This window comes from Macrobrachium nipponense, chromosome 30 (assembly GCF_015104395.2).
Source record: "Macrobrachium nipponense isolate FS-2020 chromosome 30, ASM1510439v2, whole genome shotgun sequence".
NCBI lineage: Eukaryota > Metazoa > Arthropoda > Malacostraca > Decapoda > Palaemonidae > Macrobrachium > Macrobrachium nipponense.
In genome coordinates, this window is record NC_087218.1 from 34,109,336 (window position 1) to 34,125,816 (window position 16,481).

General features: G+C 48.4%; 1 protein-coding gene across 3 annotated transcripts in view; it reads right to left on the minus strand.

The window, feature by feature from the left end:
* The window catches only part of LOC135202419 (cysteine and histidine-rich domain-containing protein morgana-like), a 262,246-nt gene that overhangs the window by 214,195 nt on the left and 31,570 nt on the right, over nucleotides 1-16,481 (minus strand). The gene's annotated exons all lie outside the window — the stretch shown is intronic.

Consider the following 16,481-nt stretch of genomic DNA (forward strand, 5'->3'; position numbering starts at 1 on the left):
GAGAAAAGTCTCTCGCTCACGAGAGATGGTGGATAGAAGCCAGCCATGAAGACACAGGGACTCGACGGACCAGTGGTACCATTCTACGTGTGGCTGTCACAGGAGGTTGTGCCATGGGGGAATTTCTCTCGGCGCTTCAGCAAGCAGAGCCAGCAGGTCCGGATACCAAATGGCTTGGGGTTGTTTGGGCGCCACCAGGATTATCTGAAGGTTCGCAGTGATCAGCGCCCTACTGATCACTTAGCGAATCAGACAGAATGGGGGAAAGGCGTAGACGAAGAGGTTGTCCCACGGATGCTGAAGAGCGTCCTCTGTGGCTGCCCATGGGCCAGGCACAATCGAGTAGAAAACCTGGAGTTTTCTGTTGTGACGAGTGGCGAATAGATCCACGACTGGGCAACCCCACAGGTTGAAGAGCCTTTCCACCACGTCTGGATAAAGGGACCATTCGGTTCCTATCACCTGATCCCGACGACTGAGCTTGTTGGCTACCACATTCCTCTTGCCTGGAATGTAGCAAGCTGAGTGTGCCGCGGCCCACTCGTGCACCTGCAATGTCAACTGGTACAGCGGGAGGGACACTAGGCCCCCCTGCTTGTTGACGTACGCCACTACTGTGGTGTTGTCGCACATCAACACCACCGAGTGTGCCACCAGACGGTCCCAGAACTCTTGGAGAGCGAGGAACGCTGGCTTGAGCTCCAGGACGTTGATGTGAAGGTGCTTGTCGCGATGGTCCCACACACCTGGAGTCAGCAACTCCTCCAGGTGTGCGCCCCATCCCTCGGTCGATGCGTCCGAGAAGAGCAGCATCTCCAAGGGGAGAGCGAAGAGGCACTCCTCTTACGAGGCTCCCGTTGTCCAGCCACCAGGCTAGGTCCTGCCTCACCTCCTCCGTGAGGGACACGGGGAAGAAGGGAGGGTCCCTTGCCTGTGACCAACACTCCTCTAGTCTCCACTGAAGAGACCACAGGTGAAGACGCCCGTGAGGGACTAGCTTCTTGAGAGACGACAGGTGGCCGATCATGACTTGCCACTGCGTAGCTGGTTGCTCCTGTAGACAGGAACTGTCTTACTGCCACCCTGAACCTGCTGATCCGCGAATCTGTGGGGAAGACTCGCCCTGCTGCCGTGTCGATCAGCATGCCCAGGTATTCATCCTCTGCTTGAGTTCGAGATCTGGCTTCTCGTAATTCACAATGATTCCCAGATCGCGGCAGAATTCGAGGAGTTGATCTCTGTCCTGCAGCAACTGCAAGCGAGAGCTCGCCAGGACTAACCAATCATCGAGATACCTCAAGAGACATATCCCTACCGAGTGGGCCCAAGCCGACACCAGCATGAACACTCGCGTGAACACCTGTGGGGCGGTTGAGAGACCGAAACAAAGTGCCCTGAATTGATACACCGTCCCGTCGAGGATGAAGCGGAGGTACTTCCTGGAGGATTGATAAACGGGTATCTGGAAATACGCATCCTTCAAATCCACAGAAAGCATGAAGTCGTTCTCCCTGATGGAATCGAGCACTGAACGTGCTGTTTTCATCGTGAACCAAGCTCGTTTGCTTAGCATGGCTTCTACTTCCTGCCGAAACATCACGTCCTTGGTCGAGCCAGGAACGTAGGTTTGCAGATGGACCGGGTTGGAGGTGAAGGGTGGCCGAGACTCGAAGGGTAGTAGATATCCCTCCCGAAGGACGTTTACTATCCAGGTCTCCGCACCGTAGCGCTGCCATGTTGCCCAATGGGTCGCCAGGCAACCCCACACTTCCGGCAGCAGGTGAGGGGAACGCCGTCCCTAGCGTTTCCCACCTCTCTTCGACTTCTTCTTACCCGGGCCCCCCCTTCGCAGAGGAAGCGCTAACCAAACTCTTAGGCTTGGCCGCAGTAACTCGAGTCTGCCCAGACGCCTTCGAGACTGCCTGGTGTACTAAAAGGTCACTGTCGTCAGTGCGCCGTCTTTCCATCGCAGCGTCCACCATCTCTCCTGGGAAGAGAGAGGAAGATCGCACCGGTCCATTGCGAAGACCCAGAGCCGCCTCACGCCCAGCCGCCCTGGTCACTCGGGTGAGAACAGCGTCTCTACGCCGGAGAACCAGGTTGGCCATCTGGTGGGCCAGGTAGGCGATAGCCCTAACCCTAGACTGGCACAGTCTCAAGAAAGGAGGGTCCTCTTCAGGAGTGATGTTCCCTAAGGAGGCCGCGGTTTTCGACACTGAAGGACCACAGGTCAAGCCATGAGACTGCTTGGAATGCTGCCATGGCGGTAGATTCCAAGGCAAGTGCCTCTTGCTGCGAGAACCAGAGGGTCTCCGACAGGAGCTGCGGCAGAGGCACCCCTGGAGTTAGCCTGGCTAACTCTGAGTTAACCTGTTTGGGCGTCAGAGGGTCCTCTGAAGGCACGTAAAAGTGCCTCTGTCACGGTAGAGGTGGAGGAAGTAGCTTAGCAGACCTACCGGACCGAAGCAAACCCTCCTGTCCGGAGACAAGAGCGTCCACTTGGCCTAGTACACTGTCAGCCAAGGCTGATCGCGGCAGACCCACCGCTGTCCTGGGTTCCTTCTTAGGTCCCCAGAACGCCTCCAAGACCGATGTGGGTTTGGTAGGTGGGAGTGGCGATCCTTCTTCGAGGTCGTTGTGTTGACGAATCAGCGCAATTACCTCCGTGAACGACCTCTGGATCTCGGGAGTAACTGCATCCTGTGGAGACGGACCGTCAAGCCCTTCCAACGAGAATGCCTCCCGAGACCCTCCTCCTTCCACAGGAGGAACCACGATAGACCCCTCCTGGTCTCCTCCTACCACTCGCGCTTACGATCTGGTTGGTCCGAGGACCGTGTCAGGTTCGTAGGGCGTCGTGGCGGGATCGCGAGGGGCACGCCCCTCCTGATCGCCTCGCTTTTCCTGGTAAAGCCCAAGGAAGTTGAAGGGATCGGAGAGGCAGACCTGACGCTCCCCCCCGCACACTGGCAGAGCCGGTGTGCTGATGGGGCTGCAGGCGATCATCAACCCGCGGTGGCGATCGGTCTGCAGGCCTGGTCGAGTGGCTGGACCGAGAACAGCGGCGACGGTCCCGAGCGTCAGAAGAGCTGCTGCTGGTCTCCCTCTCCCTCTCAGCTGTCGCATCACGCCGCTTGGACCAGCCGAGGCTGGTTCAGGCGACCAAGGGGACAGCTTCCTTGCCTCAGCCCGTGAGCGGTCTGGGACCGTCGCGCCAACCCTGGGTACCAGCACGTTGCCGCGAGAGCGATTGCTGGTCTGGTGAGGGTCACCCGAGCAACCCCCGCCTGTTTTCTGCCCCGTGTCTGGATCCTGGCACCGAGAGAACTCGGATGCCTGGGTCTTGGCTGTCCGGTCCCGCAGGTGACTGTACACTCGGTAACTCTCGCGAACGAGAGGCCGAGACGGTACCCGGCGCCGAGGCAGAACCTCTGGCGCCAGGTGAGGAGGTGCCAGTGTTAGATGACACTCCTCCGGTCCCCGTCTTCTTCTTCCTTGCGGTAGGAGAGACGGGCCCTGTTCCCGAAGGAACAGGAGAGGACCGATGGAAGTCCCAAGTGGGACAGGTCCTTAGAAGTCTCAGCACGTGACTTCTTAGGGGGGGAGGAGGCAGCCTTCTTCTTCTTCGGCTTTGGGCAACAAAATCAGGAACAGGAGGTGGGGCAGGAACTGGCAGCATCCTATGCACAGGAGGCAGGTCTAGCGGAGAGCTCTAGGGACACCGGAAGTCCGGGGCTGCAGCAGGAGCGGTAAACCCAGGTGGCGGCGTAGAAGCGGGCAAGGAAACTTCCGGCAATGGAGCCTGCACAGCGGCTGTCGGGGTCACCGTGGCTACGTGCTGCATGTATACCAGGTGAGGCGGAGCAGCGTAGCCCGGCGTGGACACCGTCGTGGTAGTCGGCCCGTGCGTTACTGGCATGGCCCCTCTCGCCAGATGACTCAGCAGCCCCTGGACCGTCAGTGTCCCTTGCAGCCCCAGCGAGTACCAGGCCCTACAGAGATCGTCCCCCGTGGTCAGCAAGTCTGAGGAAGGAAATGTCGGGTAGATTAGTGCGGGGGGGGGGGGGGGTCCCCCTCGCTGGGGGGGGGGGGACAGTTCCCAGCCCAAGCGTATGGAGGACCCCGAGTACTACTGGATGTCGGGGTATCTCGCCCCCTCCTCTACGCTCGACTGACCGAGGGAGGAGAGGGAGCGAGAAACCTCCCCTGAAGGGGAAGGAGCCATACGAGGGAGCTGAGATGGAGGGAGAAAGGAGGAAGACATGTCAGTAATCAAGGGCGTAGCCGGAGAGTCCTCCTCCAACTCCTTAGCCGGCTTCCGCGGCTTCTTCCTCCCCCCATAGCGCTTCCACAGCTCCTCTGACCAAAAAATACATGTATCACATGTCTCGGTGCGAGAGCATTCACGCCCTCTACACCGAGCACAAAAATCATGAGGATCAACCTTCACAGAAGAGAGGAAAGCCCACACTTACGGCCCCCAATACCCGGGCATAATCTGCGGTTGATGGGGGGCAAGGCGGTTTCTCTGGCTCTTGTTGTACTATTTCCATTACAAATGAAAACAAAAGCAGACACGTACTTACTTTTATACTTGCAAATACACACAAGTAAAAGAAAAAGCGAAAAAGTCTTCACGCAGTGAAGCAAACCAAGCATACGACAGAAGCCGGCAGAGAGATGAAGAGCAGCACATCCACCCACTAGCGCAGCCAAAAGCAAAGTGACTCCTCGCCCCGCAGTCGAGCGTACCGTTAACTCAACTGCCGGACAAGTAGTTAACTACCAAACCCCCTTGTTCGAAGCTTACGACCGGTTCAGCTGCCGCTATGTACCTTCCTATTGTTAAAGGACCGAAGGTTTGTATTTCGTATCGGAACAAGCACAGATACGTACTTACGCCGGCTTTGTACATTCACACTGAGTAAAAGAGAAAGATAAACAGCCTTCACGAAGTGAAAAAAACAGAGCATACGACTGAAGCGGGCAGAGACGAGCAACACGTCCATCCACTAGCGCGGCCGAAAGCAAAGTGACTCCTCTCCTCCCCCCTTGTTCGAAGCTTACGACCAGTTCAGCTGCTGCTAAGTACCTTCCTATTGTTAAAGGACTGAGGGTTTGTATGCAAATCAAAACAATAAGGCCATATCTCAAGATTTAAACGGAGGGTAATGAAAAGGGTGGCCAACGCAGTGACCACAACCCCAAAACGCTTTCGAAGTTTTTACTTACAACTCCAAATATTTCGAAGATTGACGCCATCTCGATATTTGTTGAGTCACTTGTGTCAACAAACTTCTCATTTTCTGTGCTAAATCCGTACACCACTTGTACCCATAGGCGCTGGGGCACTTTCATCACAACAATCGAAACCCCAACCTCTAACCAGCACTTATTTGTACTTATTCAAGGGAACTACGGCATTCTTTGCGGCATTTTGCGGTCTTCAATTGTTTATCAGTGTTGTCAATTGGTATATGTTTACCCTTCAAACTGGGTATAAGACTTACACAAAATCGGGGACCTAAGTGAAATTAGCGCATGTATTTGTAGTATATATACATATTACAGCTATTTTGTCATTACTGCATTACTATGACAACTAGAATTCATGGAAACAGTTTGTAAATCCATTGGCGTATGTGTGAAGCTCCACTAGATTGGCAACGATGGGTCATTTTTCCTCGCATCGTCTGCTCATAAGTTTACATTCGAAATATTTGTAATTTTTCGAGGTTAATTTGGTTGCAAAAAAGGGATAATAGACATGAATTAAATAAAAAATTTTAAGTAAAGTTAAACTAAATATTGAGTAAAGTAAACAATTAAGGGAATAAAGCTTTGCACCTCATAGCTAATCAGTTAACGTCTGCTGCTCATAACTGTGTTTGTGGAGTGAGCGCTTAGGAACCAGGAACAGCAACTTGTTTAAAGTGCAATGAGGAGTGAATCGAGACCAAAATGTGTATAATAACAATCAAATAAGAACTGTGGAGTTTCAGTTGTGATGGCAGTAAGGATAAAAACCACCGATTACAAGGTAAGAATGAATTCAGTTCAAACCATGACCCCAGGAATAACAAGTTTCATACTTTCAGTAACATAGGCAACAAAATGTTGTTTTATTGTGCTGATTACAACTGCAATCTTGAGTAAGATCAATAAAGGTTACATATATACGCTAACATTGTTCAAATGAGTGCTGGGAAGGCTGGGAAAGATGGTGGACAGTCCATGATTAGACCGGCCAGCCACACGATAGCCACCATATATGATTTCAAAACCGCCTTGAAAATGATATTGTTATGATACAATAAAGTTTCATACATACTTACCTGGCAGATATATACTTAGCTAAGACTCCGTCGTCCCCGACAGAAATTCAAATTTAGCGCCACTCGCTACAGGTAGGTCAGGTGATCTACCAGCCTGCCCTGGGTGGCAGGACTAGGAACCATTCCCGTTTTCTATCATATTTTCTCTCTTCCACCTGTCTCCTGCGGGGAGGCTGGGTGGGCCATTAATCGTATATATCTGCCAGGTAAGTATGTATGAAACTTTATTGTATCATAACAATATTCAGTTTAATCCAATCAACTTACCTGTCAGATATATACTTAGCTGATTGGCACCCTTTGGTGGAGGGTAAGAGACAGCTAACTACTGGAATAGACAGGTAAACAACATATGTTGTAGGTATTTATAAACCTTGGTTCCTACCTGATAGGTGGTAGACTTCGTGGCTGCTGCCCAGAAGTCTGCATCACCTCAAGAAACTTTAGCGAGATATTTGATCTATGGCCAAAAGTTCTTGTGGGTCTGCCGATGGGGTCTTATCCGCTTACTCGGCAGAGCCAAAAAGGACTTTGTCAATGGGGGCTAATCCACTTATATGACAATACACCTTATGAAGGAGCACACAACCGATCCCGATCACCTGATCCTAACCACCATGTTAGTACTAAAGATTGTTAAGAGTTATCCCCCAACTCTTCACAACAACCAGAACTCAAAAACACATTACGCACACATACATAAATTTAAAAAAAAAAATTATAATACTCATCTAAGAAGATATCACAAGAGTTCCTTACTGAACAATAGTGAACGGCCGCCAGTGCGACATCTAACACTTTTGCCTGCAGAAAGTCTAGAACATATCTAATAGAAGGTATGCACAAAATTAAGGATCGGTGCTAGCTCCCATACCCAGAATCGTATCCGCAGACATGAAAGGACCCAGAGAAAAACATTTCTTGTAGGTCACACGAACGTCTTTCAAGTAGTGAGATGCAAATACTGAGTTGCACCTCCAATATGTCGCTTCCAAGATATTCTTTAGTGACATATTCATATGAAACGAGAGAGACGTCGCTACTGCTCTCACCTCATGAGCTTTCACTCTCAAGAGTCGAAAAGCGTTGTCAGGACAGATCTTGTGTGCGTCTGTAATGACTATCCTTATAAAGAAGGCTAGAGCATTCTTAGACATAGGTCTTGTGGGGTCTCTAACCGAGCACCAAAAACCTTGTCTAGAGCCTCCCATCTGTTTCTTCCTCTGCAGGTAGAATTTTAGAGCTCTTACAGGGCAAAGAGACCTTTCCTCTTCTCTACCGACGAGACTCGATAAGCCTTTAACCTCGAAGTTCTTAGGCCAGGGATTCGAGGGGTTTTCGTTTTTAGCCAGAAATAGTGCTTTAAACCAGCAGATGGCTGAGTCTCCCTTGAATCCCACTTTATCTTCTAGGGTATGCAGCTCACTAATTCTTTTGGCTGTTGCTAGAGACAAGAGAAATAAGCATTTCTTTGTTAAATCTCGAAACGAGGCCAGAAGAGGAGGTTCAAACCTTGCAGAGGACAGGAACTTGAGAACTACATCGAGGTTCCAGCTAGGAGGAGCTGGTTCCTTAGACTTTGTAGTCTCAAAGGATCTTATAAGATCGTGTAGATCCTTATTATCAGCAAGCTCTAGGCCTCTATTTCTGAAGACTGCCGAGAGCATGCTCCTGTATCCTTTTATTGTGGATACAGACAGGTGAGAGTCCTCTCCGCTTCCCACTTAGACTGATAGACTCGTCTAGTGGAAGCTCTGCGGGCTCTAGCGATCGCACTTGCAGCCTTGCGAGAAAACCCTCTCGCTCTGACAAGTCTTTCGATAGTCGAAAGGCAGTCAGAGCGAGAGCGGGGAGGTTTTGATAATACCTCTTCTCGAAGTGTGGCTGTCTGAGAAGATCCATCCTTCTTGGAAGGGATCTGGGAAAGTCTACTGTCCACTCCACTACCTCTGTGAACCAATCTTGTGCCGGCCAAAAGGGGGCTATGAGGGTCATCCTTGTCCCCTTTGAAACCACGAACTTCTTCAGTACTTGCCCCAGGATCTTGAAAGGAGGAAAAGCGTAGACGTCTACATGTGACCAGTCTAGCAGGAAGGCGTCGACTATCAGAGCTCTGGGATCTTCTACCACTGAGCAAAAGACATCCAGTCTTTTGGAGAGGAATGTGGCGAAAAGATCCACATGAGGAGTCCCCCAAAGAGACCAGAGACTCTGACACACTTCTGAGTGGAGGGTCCACTCTGTGTGAAGGACCTGGCTGCTCCTGCTCAGCCTGTCTGCCCTGACGTTCCTTATTCCCTGAACAAATCTCATCAGAAGGGAGATGTTCCTCTGGGAGGTCCAAAGCAGCAGGTCTCTTGTTAGTTCGTAAAGGAAAAAAAAGAGTGTGTCCCTCCTTGTTTCCGAATGTAGGCAAGCGCGGTGGTGTTGTCTACATTTACTTGAACTACACTGTTTGTCACAAACGGTTCGAAGCTCTTTAGAGCCAAGAGTACGGCTAAGAGTTCTTTGCAGTTTATGTGCCAGGACACCTGAGCTGCCTTCCAGGTGCCTGACACCTCTCTCGTACCTAAGGTTGCTCCCCAACCCTTCTCCGACGCGTCGGAGTACAACACTCGGCTTGGGTTCTGAACCTCCAGGGAGGTTCCCTTGTTCTCTTTCAAAGGGAGCAATCACCATTCCAAGTGAGGCTTCATCTCCACTGGAATGGGGAAGCTGTCGGAGAGAAGTCCGGTCTTCCAATTCCAAGATCTCTTGAGGAAGAATTGAAGAGGACGCAGATGAAGTCTTCCTAGAGGAAAGAACTGTTCGAGCGAGGAAAGGGTCCCTAGAAGGCTCAACCATTCCCTTGCCGAAGTACGTTCTTTCCCTAAGAAGAGAGAGACTTTCTCCAAGCCTTTCACAAGTCTCTCTTGCGAAGGAAATACTTGAAAACCCCGAGAATCCATCTGAATCCCCAGATAGACAATTTTCTGTTTGGGGGTCAGTTGCGACTTCTCGAGGTTTACGAGTAATCCCAACGACTTGATCAGGTTTAGGGTCAAAGTAAGGTCCTCCAAACACTGCCTCTCTGATCTGGCTCTGATGAGCCAGTCGTCCAGATACAGAGAGATATTTATACCCTTCAGGTGAAGCCACCTCGCCACATTCTTCATCAGGCTTGTGAAGACCTGAGGAGCTGTGGACAGGCCAAAACACAAGGCCCTGAACTGATAGATCCTTCCCCCCCTTCATGAAACGGAGGTACTTCTTCGACGAAGGGTGAATCGGGACGTGAAAATAGGCGTCCTGGAGATCCAGGGAAACCATCCAATCTCCTTGGCAAAGAGCCGAAAGGACTGTCGCAGAAGTCTCCATGGAGAACTTCTCCTTCTGAACAAACTTGTTTAGAGCGCTGACGTCTAGAACTGGTCTCCAGCCCCCCGAGGCCTTTGCAACCAGGAAAAGGAGATTGTAAAACCCCGGGGAGTTTTGATCCAGTACTAGCTCTATCGCTCTCTTGTCCCACATCTGATCCACCATTAGTCGAAGAGTATCCCTCAGAACAGGGTCCTTGTATCTGGCGGACAGTTCCCGCGAAGTTGAAGTCAGGGGAGGACTGTCCTGGAAGGGGATGCAATATCCCTTCCTTATAACAGACATTGATGAAGTGTCCGTGTTGATGAGTGCCCAGGCCTCCGCAAATCCGAGGAGCCTGGCACCTACTGGTGTTTGGAGGCACGTAGTTTCATTTTCCCTTCTTAAAGGGACGGAAGGCAGATCTACCTCTCCTCTCAGGAGCCTTCCTTTTTGAGGGAGCTCTGGAGGGAGGGCCTCCTCGAAAGGGCTGAAGAGACGTACTCGGCCCTTTCTTCTCAACCATTGCAGCAGGTCTCTTCTTCCTTGAAGACTGAAGGAGATGATCCTGAGTCGCCTTCTCAGTTATTGAGCGGGAAATGTCCTTCACCAACTGAGAAGGAAACAAAAAGTCAAACATGGGAGCGTATATCAGGGCTGCTCTTTGAGAGTGGGAAACAGCCTTGGTCAGAAAAGCACTGAACACTGTCCTTTTCTTCAGAAGCCCCGCTCCAAATAGGGAGGAGACTTCTATCGAGCCATCTTGTACTGCCTTGTCAATGCATGACAAGATACAAAGGAGGACTTCAGGGTCGAGACCCTCCGAGTCATGGGCCTTCTTATACATCACCCCAAGGGACCAATCCAGGAAATTGAAAACTTCCAATACATGGAAGAGTCCCTTGAGGAGATGATCAAGCTCTGAAATACCCCAAGTCACACGAGCCGAGTTCAGTCTATGTCGTCGTGAAGCATCAACTAACGTAGAGAAGTCTGCTTCAGCCAAGGCTGGGAGAGAAAGACCCATATTCTCCCCAGTCTGGTACCAAATACCTCTTCTGCCAGAAAGTCTCGCCGGGGGCATACAGAAGACAGTTCTGACAAGATCCTTCTTCGTTTCCATCCAGTTGTTAAGAGACTGAAGAGCCCTCTTCATAGAGATGGTAGGTCTCATTTTCAGAAACGACGAAGACTTAGGAACCTTCGAACTCGAAAACAGAGAGCGCGGAGGAGGAGGAGCGGCAGGAGTTAGCGCATCCCCATATTCCTAAAGCAGAAGGGCTGTCAACACTTTGTAGCAAGAGAGACCTTCTCTACCACGAGCCTCGTCTTCCGAATCCTCTTCAACACAGGGTTCCGAAGGAAAATACGCTTTAAAGTTAGGAGGTTCTTCCCAACCTTCTCTCTCTGTGGGAGACAAACTCCTGATAGGATAGGAACTAAGAGAATGTACCGAGTCCCTCTTGAACGAAGTTGGCGCCTCGCGTCTGGCTGGCTCCTCGCGCCTGGCTGGCACGTCGTGCCTGGCTGGCGCCTCGCGCCTAGCTGGTTCCTCGCGCCTGGCTGGCACCTCGCGCCTGGCTGGCTGCTCGCGCCTCGAAGGCTCCTCTTGTCTGTCTGGCGCCTCGCGCCAGGAAGGAATCTCGCGCCTGGCATACGCCTCGTTCGCGCCTGGTCTGATATAAAGATCCTCGCTCTTGGCTTGTTCTTCATGCCTGGAAGAAGCAGCCTCACGCCTGGATGGCGCCTCGCGCCTGGCAGGGGGAAGAAGACGAGACTTCTTAACAGGAAGCGCAACGTCCTTCTTGCGAGGAGGGTCTCTTGAAAGAACTCCTACCAAAGAGGCTAGTTGTTCTTGCATAGCTAACAGGATCCTCTTTGAAGCTTCTCCAGTGTCTTCTTCAATGGGAGGAGAGGGAGACCTCGAAGGCGTACGATCAGCTATGTCATAACAGGGAGACGTCGAAACCACCTTCGCCTTCTTGATCGAGGAGGGATCTTCATCAGAGAATCGCTCCGGGCTCGAATTAAATGCAGGTTCTATCCAGTGCCTTTTCAGGGGCCTGGAAAGGTCCGAGTCCTTCCACCCTCGTTTAGGTGAAGGAGAACCGGACGAAGAGAAACACTCTCGCAGGACGCTGTTTCTGAAGCGGTCCTGAGCAGTCTGTTGCGAGACAGAGCCTGCTGAAGGGACGCCTGACCGTTGGGGATTCTCCATGACCTCCGTAAGGCTTTCGACTTTCCTTCTCCTCTGGGCATGGGAGCTTGGAAGCGGTCTAGGTCTGGGAGCGTCGCAGAGACGGTCAGACGCCCCTCCACAACACTGGGAGCACTCACTTCACTCAATATGTCACTGTCACTTTCCTTACCTTGCATGGCCGCCATTTTGGATCTCATCCCATGAAGTGTGGCCTTCAGGTCAGCGATTTCAGGAAGCCGAATCTGAATGCAAAGCCTGTGAGGGCCCAGATACAGAGGGAGAATTAAAAACATTAAGAACAGGAGAGTTAGATTCAGGAAAAGGCTCAATAGGCCTTGTACTCACACCCTTTGATGCAGCCCGTCTAATTCTATCCCTCTCTAACTTCTTCAAATAAGAAGTTAGAGTCTTCCATTCCTCAGCATTCAACCTTTCACACTCATGACAGGTGTTAGCTAAAGAACATTCAAAACCTCTACACTTACGACATACAGTGAGAGGATCAACCGAAGCCTTCGGTATCCTCACCTTGCAGCCTACATTCACACAAACTCTCACAATAACACTTGAATCAGACATTCTGTAGAAAAATCAAAAGCAAGTCCAAATCCAGTCCACGGTAGCGAATGCCAAAACAACGATACAGGTACGTCACCAAAAAAGTCCGATGAAAAGATCAATTGCTTTGAAAAACGATTTCAGGTCAGGAGGTAGTAACAACAATGTTGATACCACCGGCGACAGAGAAAATATGATAGAAAACGGGAATGGTTCCTAGTCCTGCCACCCAGGGCAGGCCGGTAGATCACCTGACCTACCTGTAACGAGTGGCGCGAAATTTGAATTTCTGTCGGGGACGACGGAGTCTTAGCTAAGTATATATCTGACAGGTAAGTTGATTGTATGAAAACATATTTTACGAAGAGCGTCACATGCTTATTTTAGTTTGTATGGGGCTTTCATAGGGGGAAAAACCAGGGACTACCAACCCTTATCACGGTGGACAGGTCTTATTCACTCGATATTTAAAGGGTGAAACAAGAATACAATTACAACTCCAAGCATACCATTCAAAAGATTGAAGTTTCGTCAACATAATGTGATATATGAAAGCCCCATACGAACTAAAATAAGCATGTGACGCTCTTCGTAAAATGTTTTCAAGGCAGTTTTGAAATCAAATATGGCGGCTACCGTGGGATGTACAGGTTTTGATCAGTGAGGAAAATCATCTTTCCCAGCCTTCCCAGCAATCATTTGAACAATGTTAGTGTATGTATGTAACGTTTACTGATCTTACTCAAGATTGCAGTTGTAATCAGCACAATAAAACAACATTTTGTTGCCTATATTACTGAAAGTATGAAACTTTTTATTCCCGGGGTCATGGTTTGAACTGAATTCATTCTTACCTTGTAATCGGTGGTTTTTATCCTTACTGCCATCACAACTGAAACTCCACAGTGCTTATTTGATTGTTATTATACACATTTTGGTCTCAGTTCACTCCACATTGCACTTTAAACCAGTTGCTGTTCCTGGTTCCTAAGCGTGCGCGCCACAAACACAGTTACGAACAGCAGACGACGAAACTGCAAAGTTTTATTTCTTAAATTGTTTACTTTACAACATTGTGTTGTGTTCAGAGGGGAAGGAGGAGTTGGAGGGGAGGTTGGAGAGGTGGAGAGCAGCACTTGAGGAGAGAGGAATGAGAATAAGCAGATCAAAAACCGAATATATGTGTTCTAGTATTACTGAGGACGGTGGAAGTAGCATAAGATTGGGTGGGGAAGAAATAAAGAAAGTACAGAAGTTCAAGTACTTAGGGTCCGTATTGGAGGATAGTGGAAGCATGGACCAAGAGGTGAGACACCGAATTCAGGCAGGATGGAATAACTGGAGGTCTGCATCAGGGGTCCTCTGTGACAAGAAGGTCCCTCTGAAATTGAAAGGAAAGTTCCATAGGACGGTGGTCAGACCAGCAATGTTATATGGAACAGAAACGGCAAGTATGAGGAAAACAGAGGAGAAGATGATGGATGTAGCAGAAATTAGAATGTTGAGATGGATGTCGGGAGTAACAAGGGAAGATAGGATTAGAAATGAGTATATAAGAGGATCAACAAAGGTAGCTGAAATATCGAAGAAAATACAGGAAGGAAGGCTTCGATGGTATGGACACCTGTTACGAAGGGAGGAACGTCATGTTGGAAGACATACGATGGAAATGGAAGTGCAGGGTAGAAGGAAGAAGGGAAGACCAAGAAAGAGAAGGCGTGATTGTGTAAGGGAAGATATGGAATTGAAAGGTATAAATGAGAACGAGGCACAAGACAGAAATCGATGGAGACGACTCATTCGTAATGGCGACCCCATATAAAAATGGGTTTAAGCTAGGAAGAAGAAGTTTACTTTACTCGTTATTTAGTTCAAATTTACTATTTCTAAAGTAGATACAATCAAATGTTTCTAACCTTTTTGTACATCTGGCTGCAGAAAACCATAGAGGAACGACTACGGATAAGTGAATTGTATACATATTTTTTTTTTGCTTTTTTGTTTTTGCTAGCACTTTTCATTGATTTCAGTCTATATTAGTACGTATTTTGAATTTCTTTAATAACCGTATGCCAGAAATAAATGTAACCTTTAATGTTTGCATGCTAAGAATGGCAAAATCATCGTTGCCACATTAGTGGAGGCTTCACACATATGCCGTTTCATTATTATAAACTGTTTCCATGAATTCAAGTTGTCATAGTAATGCAATAATGATAAAATTGCTTTAATATTTATGTATATATACTTCAAATACATAGCCTAATTTCACCAATTTCAACGTTTTGTATGTAGCCTACCCAGTTTGGAGGGTCAACACATACCGATGGCAACAGGGAGAGAGAGAGAGAAGAGAGAGAGATGAGAGAGAGACGAGAGAGAGAGAGAGAGAGACGAAGGAACGAAGAAGGAAAGGGGTGGCGGTGGAGGGGGGGGGGGGGGGGGGGCGGGGGGGAGAGGGTAGGTGGAGCTTTATACGCGTGTTCGTATCCATTCCTGCATAATGGAGTTTTTGTCTCTTGGTACAAGGACAAGTGTCGTTATTCTTTACGATTAAGTGATTCACGATACCCTTATAAATTACGGCACTGGGTGTAATGCACTATAGCAACATCTCGTTCTGATACGAGTGTTCGTTACAGAAATAGGTATTGCCCAAAAACGTGCTTGCACTGTCTCTGAAACCCATAGTAGGTATGCTGCTTAGCTGTCAATCAAGTTTTTTGTAATCAAGTATTTTTGACGAGCTAGCTATTGAATAAATTTGTATTTTTCTCAATCAAAACATATGCCCCTCAATGCTAACTTTCCTCTTTTAACGACTTTCTGGTCATTGCAAATTCGGCCCCATAATTTCTTATGGAGCGAAAACAGAGGCGCAGGGACCGAGAACGATTGCGTCACACTACAGCGATAATCTGGCAGTAAAACATCTTCATATATCCAAAAAGTAAATAATAAAGATATATATGCGCATTACGATTATACCAATTACATAAAAAGCTGATAATCTGCATAAATAGGGTAAAAAACCGCATGGTACAGGGGTGGACCATGTACGATCAATGTGTACAACCCCAAGAAAAGTACATTATAACGGGTCCTGACACCAGAGTAGAGGTCTTTAGCTCCGTTTCTCACCAACAACAAGTCGCGTGCGTCTGATGCCCATCTCCGATGTCAGGACGCGTTATAATGTACTTTTTTTGGGGTTGTACACATTGATCGTACATGGTCCATCCCTGTACCATGCGGTTTTTTACCCTAACTGGTAAACTGTTCTGCAAGAAAGTTGAATAAAGCAATTATTTACAATAGGTACGAAAGTCAAGATGTCGTAACGTCATAATACAGGACTTAAAAGAACGTTCTAATTCCAAATAATAGGCTAATTATTTAAATTTGAGTCAGAATCGAGTTACTTTTTCAATAACGAATATTTTCAAATTAATTATCATAAATATGTAAAATATTGATGTTTTACTATTTATTTAAAAAATTATCGAAGTGCACTCTTCGTCGTCGTCTTCTACCTACAAAACAGTTGTTTACTCAGTGAGGAAAAGTTTTCCGATTGTTGTGATGAAAGTGCCCCAGCGTCTGTGGGTACAAGTGGTGTGCGGATTTATCACAGGAAATGGTTAGTTTATTGACACAAGTGACTCCGTAAAAATCGAGATGGCGTCAATCTTCAAAATAGTACTTCGAGTTGTAAGTAAAAATGTTGAACGAGTTTTGGTGAGATTTGCACAACGTTTGACACCCTTTTCACTACCCTCTGTTTAAATCTTAAAATTTGGCCTTAATTTCTAACTTTGGAGAAAATACTTACTTCGAAAGGAGAGTAGAGGTCTTTAGCTCCGTTTCTCACCAACAACAAGTCGCAACTGATGCCCATCTCCGATGTCAGGACGCGTTATAATGTACTTTTTTTGGGATTGTCCAAGCTGATCATACATGGTCCACTCTGGACCCTACGGATTTTAACCCTATATCACATTATGTTGACGAAACTTCAATCTTTTGAATGGTATGCTTTGAATTGTAATTGT